The sequence below is a fragment of the Diabrotica undecimpunctata genome, chromosome 8, assembly GCF_040954645.1.
Source record: "Diabrotica undecimpunctata isolate CICGRU chromosome 8, icDiaUnde3, whole genome shotgun sequence".
Classification (NCBI taxonomy): Eukaryota; Metazoa; Arthropoda; class Insecta; order Coleoptera; family Chrysomelidae; genus Diabrotica; species Diabrotica undecimpunctata.
In genome coordinates this window covers 116,960,475-116,973,716 of record NC_092810.1, presented here as the reverse complement: position 1 = coordinate 116,973,716, position 13,242 = coordinate 116,960,475, and the positions used below count along the sequence as shown (strand labels likewise).

At 34.1% G+C, this 13,242-nt stretch overlaps 1 protein-coding gene across 1 annotated transcript in view; it reads left to right on the top strand.

The window, feature by feature from the left end:
* The first annotated feature begins 5,237 nt into the window (after window positions 1–5,237).
* LOC140449077 (uncharacterized) overlaps window positions 5,238–13,242 on the top strand; it is a 134,068-nt gene continuing 126,063 nt past the window's right edge. Inside the window, exon 1 of the mRNA XM_072542220.1 lies at window positions 5,238–5,434. The gene's annotated coding sequence lies outside the window, so the exon portion shown is untranslated. The remainder of the gene's footprint in view (window positions 5,435–13,242) is intronic.

Sequence of the window (13,242 nt, the reverse complement as noted above, 5' to 3'; positions counted from 1 at the left end):
GGCAAATGGTTGGCAATTTGAACTTTTAATTTAGGTGAAAAGCAATTCTTATTTATCAAATAAACATTTTTTCTGTATTCTGATAGCTGTCAAATTCATTTTTTGAAATAAATAAATAAATTACATACTTTTTGTTGTGTAAATTTTTTTTAGCCACCCTGTATAAATAATTGTGTTAATATTTACATCACTAAATAGAAAATCAAATAACCTTTCAAAAGAGCTAGTTCTTCAGTCTAGAGTCTTCAGTCCAGAGTCCAGATGGATAACGTCACTGGTATGAGATATATGCCAAAAATTCATAATTTAAAAATAAAAATCGAAAGATTTCAGGATTTGTCTCGAAAGTCGCCTATTCTCAAAAAAATGAATTAATCGTATCCCTTACTGTACCTATATCGTACATTAGCCCAACTTGTGATTTATAATTAAAATTAGGTAGTTTTTTCTCTTTTGGGATTATTAATTTACTATTTTCTAATAATTTAGAAAGTTTTGAAGCCTGGAATGTTCCTCCGTCACTCTGCTTCCCATAGCCACCGACGTCAATAGAAATAAATCTATAGTGGTCATAAACTTGCCCTTGTAAAACTATGGAGAAGTCATGTTTTTAGTTCAAAAGTATAGAGCCTAAATGCAGAGGACACTTTATTCGAACATGCTTTGCTCCAATGAAGTTTGGAAAATCCCAAAGTCTATTATATTCTTCAGATATCCTTAAAAAGTCATTCGTTGTGGGTTGTTTCATATTAAGGGTCTAAAACATATCCCATAGAACTACGCATAGTTCCTTAATAATTTTTGCAACTGACGAGGCTCCCATGTGAAGCGAAAATGCCAATACTTTGAAGCTGTTTCTCCAAGTGGAAAGTTGAGGCATCGGGCTAACTCTCCGGTATTCAGAAAAAATTATAATGTAAAAAACCAAGACCTCGGAACGGATTGATGAATAAACATCGACGCATGAAAAAGGATAATGAATTTTGGGACCTAGAACGTACACGGTTTTAACAAAAAAATAAACGAAGTAATACTCGAATTGGACAGATTGAACATAGATGTTACAGTGATCACCGAAACAAAACGAAAGGGTCAAGGATCAGGAAACATTGGAAAATTCGATTACTTCTACAGTGGGGCAGCAAAGGATAAAAGGGCTCAACAGGAAATAGCTTTACTAATACGCAAGAAACTTCAAAAATGCATAAAAATATGGGAGGCCATCAGTGAGAGACATAAAAATGAACCTAACAATTGGAGGACATAAATTAACAATTATAGGAGTATATGCAGTAAATAATGATGCATTGGTCAGCGTTAAAGATGATTTCTTTGAGAAACTACACTCAGGAATTACAAAGTCGGCAAATATCTGGAAATCATAATCATGGAAGACTTAAACAGTAGAAAAGGTAACAAACCAACACAATCAAGTCATAGTTGCATTTGGTGAGTTCACTGTAAATAATAATGGTACAAGACTAATAGCTCTATGTTAACAAAAAGAAATGAAAATTACTAACGGATTCTTTAAACCCCGAGATACACAAACATACCTGGAAACAAAATATACTAGGTCTACAATCTATTATATAGTAAACAATCGTAAGACAAAAGACAAACATGATTTTACAAGAGGTACGAGTATAGGGAGGAGCCACTTCTGGCAGTGGTCATTATTTATTAAAGACAAAGACCACATTTGGAGTAGTGAAGATATGGTGGAGTCGTGTATGTTTCTGTGAGAAACTATCACAATTCCGTTTGTCTGAGGCTAGTAGTGCTTGATTACGAGGGTAAAATACCACAATCACCTCAGACACAATGTACAAAGTATATATTGAAATGTGAAAGGAAGTAAGAAAGATGCAGTTCAAGAAAATGTAAGTGCAAACGTCTGTTGCGCTTAGTCTATAAAAATAGAGGTTCCGCAAGAACGTTATCTGCACACAAATAAAGAGTAAATATATAAGGTATATATATATATATATATATATATATATATATATATATATATAGATATATATATATATATATATATATATATATATATATATATATATATATAATCGGAATGTTTTGTGTACACAAAATAAAACAAAAGGTAATATGCAACGATAAAGTGGCAGTGTGAGAGATTCCTTGACTTAAGGAAGGAATCCTCGAAAATCTTGTGTTTCTTTAACTTACGGAAAGAAAATCACAAGTACAAAAAAATAATAATATTTCAAAGCGTATGGTCTCCGCTCGGAGAGATATCGTAATGAATATATTTTAAAAACGATAAATGCAATGATAAAATAGCAAGTAAAATATACACCAAAAGCGTATGATCTTCTAGGAGAAATATCGCATCGAATGTATTCAACAGATAAATATCAGCAATAATGAAATAGCATGAAATGAGAATATATTCGGAGCGTATGATCTACGAGTAGAAATATCGCAACAAATTTATCCGACAAATAAACAAATGCAATAATAAAATAGCACAAATAAAGGGGCACTTTCTCTGTGCGCGATCCAAAGAAATGCCACAGCAGAAAGTACAGGAAATAATACAAAATCAATATATATATATATATATATATATATATATATATATATATATATATATATATATATATATATATATATATATATATATATATATATATATATGTATCAAATGCACATAAATATCAATGTAAATCAATAGCAATAAATGGTAAATAAAAAGGCAGATTCTAGGTGGGTAACTAGCACCGAACCTAGAGTCTTAAAATACGAGGGTGAGCTCGAACTGGCCGACTACAGAAAATCCACCTTCTTTTATACACGAAAATCCTTCGTTTCGAGGGATTATGATGTATAAAGTGGACTTCCCGTAAAATCGACCAATGGGAAATTTTAAATTGCTTCAAATTTCCCGTGTTTGGAGATGTTTTCCGTACGCCGATTGGTCAGTTAATGCGAGCGCACGAGAACACATGTCGTCTCCGGTGTAATTAATAAACGTATGAAACTGATTGCAACTTGGTGCAAGTTTCCATGTTTATTAAGTTTTCCAACTATTGCGCCTTATGGTGGAATATTGCGTAGTTGGCCGGTACGCTCTTATCGAGGCATTATCTTGAAGAGACAATGCCATTATGGTTTTATTAGGTGGTGGAAATAAAACACATTCTTTCTAAGAAGAAAAAAACTCAGCTTCAGAGTCTTAGAAAGATTCGGAGCCCTTCGAGCAAAGTGCTCTAGGGAGCTACCCTACACGGGTAAAACCATGTGTTGACACTGACTGACTTGAGATCCGAAAATGTCCCATATTTAAAGATAAATTAACTTTTATATGAAACTTTTTCATTTCTCAACCAATTAAATTTAATTATAAGTTCCAGAAGGAAAGGCGATGAACATCGAAGTGCGTGATTGGTGGCACTTGATGACATCCCCCCTGCTTTGGAGACTCTGAGGCTGATAAAAAAAGCTGATTTTATTAAAAAACTTAAGAAAACAATTTTTTTACAAATCACATATAGGAAAGAAAAAAATGCATAAAATATATTAAAAGTGTATATGTCCATATTGTCAGATCTACTTACAGTCCTCTAACACACACTACACTCGCGTACACTCGCGTAGCGCGCACTTGCACTGCACAAAAACACTCACAGGCGGTGGTCGGTGTTGTTGACAGCATCTGCAGGTCCATCCTCGACGACGTGCTCTTCTACGGCGGCTTCGTCCTCTCTAGCTGTACGTTTCCCATCTGCATGTCGCCGGTGTAACGTAGGCGAGTTTGCCTGAGCCTCCGTGGTGCTCTGGACCACATAATGGTAGGGCAGGCAGTGACTGGCTACTGCGGAGACATCCATTGCATCAGGTACTTAGCATCAAGTAGGCTGGCTCGTCGGAGATATGGCACATCGACGGTTTCAGGACTGCAGAAGGTGGATATCGGCATGTTAGTTTGGTATACTAACATCCGATGCTTCTCCCCGCTGTTTTCTTGAGTGGTTTTGATGCAGGCATCGTGTTGGAACTTTTTGCGATTTTCGATCGCGGAGCATGAGAACTCTTACATCTCGGAGTCGTGGTAGAGTTCGTTGAAGGTTGGGCGCCATGTCGTCTCCGGTGTAATTAATAAACGTATGAAAAACTGATTGCAACTTGGTGCAAGTTTCCATGTTTATTAATTTGTCCAACTATTGCGCAATATGGTGTAATATTGCGTAGTTGGCCGGTACGCTCTTATTGTGGCATTATCTTGAAGAGACAATGCCATTATGGTTTTATTAGGTGGTGGAAATAAAACATATTCTTTCTAAGAAGAAAAAAACTCAGCTTCAGAGTCTTAGAAAGATTCGGAGCCCTTCGAGCAAAGTGCTCTAGGGAGCTACCCTACACAGGTAAAACCATGTACTAGACACTACTTACTTGAAATCCGAAAAATGTCCCATATTTAAAGATAAATTAACTTTTATATGAAACTTTTTCATTTCTCAACCAATTAAATTTAATTATAAGTTCCAGAAGGAAGGGCGATGAACATCGAAGTGCGTGATTGGTGGCACTTGATGACAAACAAAGCTTAAAAGCAAGTAAAGCGACGGGATTTCTTAATGACACAATTTGGAAAAAAAAAATACCTAAGACAAGACATAAAAACAAAAATCTATAAAGCAGCAATTAGACCTATATTGACCTATATGAAACACCTAGAACGAGACGACTACTAGAAACAACAGAGATGAAAATACTCCGACGAATATCTGGGAAAAGTCTGTTGGATAGGGAGAGAAGCGAAAATATAAGAAGAGCATGGATGGGTGATAAAACGGAAACAGAAGTGGAACGAACACATTAGTATATATGCAGAGGATAGAATAGTACGAATAGCATGAGATAAGTCACCAAATGGACAAAAAAGTATTGACAGAGCAAGAAAAAGATACTGCGAAAATTTAAACAATTTAGGAGGCTAATATTAAAGAAGAAACAGGCTTTAAAGCCTACATATAAGAAGAAGGAAGAAGAAAAAGAAGAAAATTTATTTCTCTTTTACATTGCAAATCTATAGCTAGACAAATTTCTTTGATATATACTAATACATATTTTCCTTTCGAATTTAAACTAACATGATTCATCATTCATCACATTTGGAAATAACCTCATCTCCGCTCCACACCTGGAATTATTTTTTTATTTCGGTTAGATCCGTCCTTACAGACACATAAACATTTGTTTACTATTTGTGTTTTGTTGCTTAACTCTTTTTAATGTGTTGTCGCGGAGGTCGAGGACTGTAGGTACCAATCTAGATAATAATATATTCCTTGACACTTTGCAATCAATTATTTTATTATTACACACAGTAAATACGAACAAACAAGACTAGATTTGTGAAAATTACTCGTTAATTTTTCCACGTTGAGCGTTGGGCTTATTAAAATCTGTAAGTAATTTTTTAAAGTTTTTTTCAAATGATAATTTCCGCAATACCGATATTTTCCGATATAGTATATCATTCAAAGTTTTAATCGTTTACCGTTTTTGCAATGTAAATAAAATCCATTATATGCGAGCAGAAATCTGTGGCGTAATCGTACGATCTGAGGCCCGTGTCAAATTTATTGGATCTGCCCAAAGAAAAATCCTCACATTGTAATTTAATTTTAATAAATCGCTGAAATAGTCACTATTAACAGAAACATTAACAGTAACAAAATGTCCATTTTAGCTAAATATATAATTTTTAAAAGTGTATTCATTATATATTTATAATAAATATCGACTGGTCCAACGAAGACTGTAGTAACTCATTTTTTATGTAATTGAGATAATTAAAAAATGTATTTACACTGTTACCAAAATTCATTAATCTATTAAATGGATGTTTTTATAGCATTAAGTGATACTTTTAATAATGATCTTACAATGGTAAAACAGATTTAAGACAGAAATGGTCATAAGTGACTTTTAAATGAGTTACTATAGTTTTCGATGGAGATATTTTTAAAGTAATAAATACCAGAATTATTTGTTTCTTAACTTTATTTATATAAAATGCTACATTTTGAAGAAGCTACTGATATAATTTGCAGTTTTATATTTTAATTCAATTTTCCTCATCCGACTCTTCTTCGCTCTCAACTGAATCAACTTCGAGCTCGACTTTAGGAGGTACATAACTCTTTGAATTAAGATTTTTATAAAATCCATGGTACATTGTGGGTATTTTGCCGGTATTACACAGCCACAGTAATCCTTTTAGCTTTTTTTCTTCAATTGGTAATGGTGCATCATACAGTTTCGGTGGAAATTTGATAGTAGTGGAAGGCCATCCTCTGCATTTTCGATTTAATTTTATGTCACAACCTCTAAAACCATCATCGAATTCGTATTTAAACATTATAGAATTTTGGTGTTCATGCGAAAATTTTATTTCTCGTATTTTGCTAACTTTAATTGATTTCTTTTCGTTGTCAAGTTTCCAATTCTCGGTATCAGTCAGTTTTTTAAAATTAAAAAATTATTTTGGGACATTTCCGTAACATCATAAACTCTTCCTGTAGATTTAGCCATTCTAATTAACGTAACCCACTGTTCTGGCACATATACAACCGATTGCCTTTTCTTTGCATTTTCGATAACAGCATGCATACTGTCACCCTCGTTCTGAGTGTGGCCTTTTTCCAGAAATCTGTGAACAATATCAATATGAAAATGAACAGCAGCAAAAGCAAACATCGAAAACACAAAACGATTCCTATTTTGTCCCCCAAGGTTGTCTGAGTAGAATATTATCGTTTTAACACTTTGTTGTGCCTTGAGATCTAAAAATTTCCAGAGGCAACTGGCAATTTCATTATTACCTCTTTTAGCCACCTGCTCGTGCCATACATATCAGTAACCCTGATTATTTCCATCATCATAAACTGTAAAGTTATATGTAGAGTATTTGCTTTTGTAGTAAAAATCACTTACGTTAGACAAAGGGGTAGCTAAAACCTTTTGAAGGTCAAAACAAGCCACACACAAGCTCTTATCATCTAGTGCAAGCTGTTTGTCTATGTCTTTTAAGTTTCTGATAACTTCTTTGTTTTTCATATGGGACTCATATTGTTCGAGCAATTTTGCTTTTTCAGCATCACTAGCCATATTAAAAACAGAACAAACAGTACACTGGTCCTTTTTTGGTTTAAAGAACCCAATATTGAACTGTTCCTTGAAAATATCTCTATACTGGCGTGACGTGGCAGCTGTAGTGATGTTATTTTTTTCGCAATGCTCGTTGTACAATCGGTACATTTTCTGGATAGTTAGCCCTTCTTAAAGGTGCATCTTCATCGTATTCTTACGGGTATAATGGGAAGGTACTACAGGAAACTGATTTATGTGATTTTTTAAGTTGTCTATAAGTTCTGGTCATAGTTTATGTGGTCTGTTAGTGTGCTTTCCACGTTTATCTTCCTCTAATGATCCACCATCTTTCAGTTTCCTTAATGCTGTAGTGATCCAAGTTTCTGAAACGTTAAGGGTTTCCAAAAACATAGTTTTGCAAACACGTTGTTTTTCATTGCGAATGTAGAAGTAATATTCTCGAGAATAATTTCTTCGAGACCGTTGTTCTGCAGTAATAGTTACTTGTTTTTGGCAACCTGTCTCACATGACGAGCAATAAAATCCCACTTTCTCGTATGATCTTTTAACTTCCAAAATTCATTGAAAAAAAGGTCTCTATCTTCTTTAGCTATTTTGGTAGCACATTTTAGTCTACATGTGTTTGCGCATGGTGCACCCATCTGTCTTCCTTTAATTTGAATACCTTTTCGATTTTCATGTTCAAGTCCCAGGTTTAGACTTGTTTTAGATTTTTCATCCGCCCACTTACTAACGTCTCTAATTCTTTTCCTACTTACTCTTACTCTCTATATTGCCTCTGCTTCTTCTCTTTCTATTTATGGTTGCTTCAGTTATATTCTTATTAGGTTCAATTATTAGGTACTTCAGGGATGTTTTTGTCTTCTGTCGGAATGTAATCTGGGTCAGTATCAGAGTCTGCATGAAATGGTTCCTCATCGCTTTCCTTCTCAATTATTTCATTTTCATTCCTATTGGCTTCATTCTCTTCTAAGCTTACTAAAATTAAACAAAAATGAGGTAAATGCCTACGTAATATTTTTTCATGCGGAATTTAAACCAACCTGTAGAACATTCAGGATTAATATCTTCTGGAACACATTATGGCAATTATAACAAAACTAAACTTTTGATCTTTTGAACATAACCTTAAACTAACGCAGAATACCGTAGTAACTCATGTTACGATACCTATGCTAGCGCCTCAGATAACAACGAAGACTATTGTAACTCAAGATACGATGATTTTCTACGGTTGTTTTTCATAAATGGGAGATACTATAAAACTCTTACACGTAATATTGGTTGCATAACTACGTTTACTGAGATACGATTCTAACCCTGGGGAAGATATCATTATGTTTTATTGTTTTGCGCTCGTAACTCAAAAAGTGGAAAATTTGAGTTACTACAGTCTTCGTTGGACCAGTCGATATAATAGTTTAATCTTAACAAGACATTTATTAATAAAATTATTTTCTCCGAGCTTTCTGTTCCGCAAAAGTATCAATAACATCATCAAAGTGTAAAAATCGGGCCATATGAATTTTTTTTATTTACATAATCGCATCGACCAAATGGCCATTAGCGACAAATTAATAGATCACATAAGTTTATTAAATTTTGTGGTACTTTTTAAAATCTTTCGAGAAATTTATATTCTTATTGAAATTAAAGTCTGCACCTAGTGCTTCTAGGGGCTTCTAAAAGTGTTGCTGGTATCTTGTTGTTACTTCGTTGGTTATTATAGAGGGTAAATTCACATAGTATGTGTTTTATTGTTAGTGTGGTATTACAAGTTTTACATCGCGGCGATTGACACATTTTAATTAAGTCTTCTTCGTTACGTGCCATTTCTGCGACGAAGGTTGGCAATCATCACTGCTATTCTAACTTTTGACACTACAGCTCGAAAGATTTTGGTTGAGCTGCATCCAAACCATTCTCTGAGGTTTCTCAGCCAGGACATTCTTTTTCTACCTATGCTGCGCTTTCTTTGAATCTTTCCCTGCATTATTAGATTTAGGAATTCATATCTGTCACCATGTGTTATATGACCCAGACGTTCTAGTTTTCTTATTTTGATGAAATCCAGTATCTCCCTGCTGTTTTCTATTCTTCTTAGTACTTCTTCATTGGTTGTTATGTATGTCCAGGAGATTCTCAGCATTCTTTGATATGTCCACATTTCAAATGCTTCCAATTTATTGAGACCTTGTTTATTTAAGTCCATGTCTTCACACTATACGAAAGAACAGAAAATACATAACACTTTAGTACTCATTTTCTAAGATTTAGGCTAAGGTCTCTACAACATAATATTTGTTTTATATTATTGAATGTACTTCTCGCCTTTTCTATTCTAATTCTCATTTCTTTGGTATAATCGTTTGTTTCATTCATGTTTGCACCTAGATAGTTATAATTCTGAACTCGTTCTATCGTCTTATTATTTACGTGTAGATTGATGTCCACGAGTGGATAAGAGAGAAAACAAAAGTGAAGGATATTAGACAAGAAGTTGCAAAATTGAAATGGAGATTTGCAGGACACAATATAAGACAAAAAGAAGACCGATGGAACAAAATTCTTATAAGTTGGAGACCGTGGGAATATAAACGAAGCAGAGTAAGGCCCCAAATGAGATGGGCAGATGATATCAAGAAGCACGTGGGCTCTAGGTGGATGACTATAGCGACAGACAGAGAAGAATGGAAAAGGATTGGGGAGGCCTATGTCCAAAGATGGACCGAAGAAGGCTAATTAGATAGATAGATAGATAGATTGATGTATCTTATATTTTTCTTTGATATAATCATAAATTTTGTTTTCTTTATGTTTAGTGACTTCATTAGTTTGGCAAAGTAAACTTACAATCGATGCTGTACAAAAGGCTCTCAAACATATTCTGAGTGCTGTGTTGAGAATAGTGTCGAGTTTGTTAATTATTGATTTTGATGTTGAGTTATAAGCTATAGCGTCGTGGTCTAGTTGTGTTCTTATAATAGTTCTGTATATCATTAATAATGTACTCCTGACTGAACCCCAATTTTTGTGTGCTAAAATTTTAGTAAATTTAATCTTCTATAACATTTACAAGGTATATTATTGATATGTTCTTTCCAATTCAACTTTCTGTCAAAAGTGACTCCTAGCAATTTCCGTAAATCTTGTTGTAGTAGTGTTTGCTTGTATAGATGTAACGAAATTTGTGTACTAACTTTATTTTTAAAGAATACTATATAATTGGTTTTAGTTGTTGAAAAGATGAATCCAGTTTCCTGTGACCATTTTTCAATATCTAACAAAAAAAAAACGGTTGTAGCAGTCCAGTGGGACTGCCGGTAGACGTTACACTTCTATACACGCATTCGCCGTTACAAATTTATTTGGGAGTCAATCTGCACAATCATTACATAAGTAATGCTATAGGTAAGACATAGCAGAAAGAGAAACAGAATTAATAATAACTTACTAACAATTAAAAAACAACATTTGACCTGTAATAAGAGTATAGTAAATGAAGTATTGAATTAATATTTTGATGAAAATGTATATTTTTATTTTCATATATTTATGAAAGGAGTTAATTGCAAAAATTTTTTCACACATACTCTGCAGTAAAATTCATTATTTATTTTGTTATTAATATAAAAATACAATACAAAACACTGCAACATAATTCAATATAATAATACAATACAAATTAAAATGCAATATTCATAAGTATTTAAAAATGACAATAATATACATAAAAAAATACACTACAATACAGTACACCATAATTCAATATAATAATACAATACAAATTAAAATGCAATACGTAATAATATTAATAAAAAAGTCCTCCCCGACTGGGAATCGAACCCCGGTCTCCCGCGTGACAGGCGGGGATACTGACTACTATACTACCGAGGACATGACACAAACTTATTTCAAAATTGACAGCTCTGGTTCATACAGTGATTTATTGAGATTATTATTTTGAAATACAAAAGACTAATATAATTATGAACATTTAATAAATAATACAAAACATATCACATAAATAATAATATTAATAAATATTTTATTATATATAATATTATATGTATATATATGTAATATACATAATATATATAATATTAAATATATATACAAAAGGAACATTTTTATTCTCGAGAGAGGAAGAGAGAGAAAATATATCTTCAGTCTCTCTCTTACTCATTATCTTACATATGTAATGATTTCACAGATTCACTCCCATACAAATTTCCAACGTGGAGCGCGCGTATAGAAGTATAACTTCAAAAATTCTGTGCAATTTGTAAGAGGTTAGTTAAGTTTTTGCTTTGGCCAAACATTACGAGATCATCATCATCATCATCATTTTGGCTTTACAACCCTGTGTGGGTCCTAGCCTCCCCAAGAATTTTTCTCCAGTCGTCCCTATCCATCGCCTTCCTCCGCCAAGCACGTATTTCCATATTTCTCATGTCTTCATCGATGTTATCTAGGAATCTTGTTTTGGGTCTTCCTCTTCTTCTTTGACCAATAGGTCTATCAAGGAGCGTTTTTCTAGCTGGGTCGGTTTGCTCCATCCGCATTACATGGCCTACCCACCTCAGACGTCCTATCTTTATGTGTTTTACGATATCTGGTTCCTGGTATATCCTATAGAGTTCGAAGTTGTATCGTCTTCTCCAGACACCATTTTCATTTACCGCTCCATAGATGCGCCTTAGTATTTTTCTTTCGAAACATCCTAACATGTTTTCATTGCTTTTTGTTAAAGTCCAGGTTTCTGAACCATATGTTAGGACTGGGCGTATTATTGTTTTGTAGAGTTTTACTTTTGTATTTCTTGATATAACTGTAGATTTAAAAAGGAGATTAAGCCCAAAATAGCATCTAATAGCCGTGCAAATTCTGCGGTTTATCTCTGCGGTAGTGTCATTTTCAGTATTAACGAGCGTTGCCAGGTATACAAATTCGTTAACTGCTTCGATGACGTCATTTTCTATAACAAGTGGCCGTAGTGTTTGTGGTTGCGTACCTATTTTCATGTATTTTGTTTTATTGGTGTTTATTATTAAACCCATTTTTGTAGCCGCTTCCTTTAATGCTACGTACGCCTCTCGTGCTGCGTTTTCCGTTCTCCCAACAATATTGATATCATCAGCATATGCTAAGATTTGCACAGATTTGTTATATATTGAACCGGTAGTTGTGATTTGTGACGTACGTATTACTTTTTCCAGAGCTAGATTGAATAGTATACAGGAGAGTGGGTCTCCCTGACGTAGCCCCCTGGATTCGTACTTTGCATTCAACTTTTTCAAGGGTTAGTTTGGTTAAACTTACCAACTGATTTGGTACTCCTAGGTCTATCATTGCTCTAAACAATTCTCTTCTATTTACAGAGTCGTAGGCTGCCTTGTAGTCTATAAATATGTGGTGCGTGTCTACACCGTATTCCAGTGTTTTCTCTAGAATTTGTCTTAGGGTTGAAATCTGATGAATTGTTGATTTACCACCTCTGAAACCAGCCTGGTATTGTCCTATTATTCGCTCTGCATATGGTGCCATACGATGGCATAGTATATTGGAGAATATTTTATACGCTTCATTTAGGAGCGTAATTCCTCGATGGTTAGAGCATTCAAAGATATCTCCCTTTTTGTGTATGGTGCAAAGTATTCCAATATTCCAATGATTGGGAAGGGACTTCTGTATCCATATTTCTTTTATAAGCTGCTGTAGCGCTATTATGATATCGTGGCCACCTTCTTTATATAATTCCGCTGGAAGATTATCGATTCCGGGTGATTTGTTTCTGGCTAGTTTGTTTACAGCGTCTTTAACTTCCAGGATCGTTGGTGGATCCTCCTCCCTCTCATCTGCTCCGCTTACCTCGCAGCTTTCGTCTTCCGGGTTTTTTTCTTCTTCCTCTATATTCAGTATCTGGTTAAAATATTCCGTCCATCGGTTTAGTACGTCTGTTCTTGTTGTTAAGAGATCGCCATTTAAACTTCTACATTGATTTGTGTTTGCCTTAAATTCTTTTCTGTTGATGTTAACTTTCTTATAGAATGTTCTGAATTCTTTCTCTCTGTTGAGGTTTTCTATATATTGAAGTTC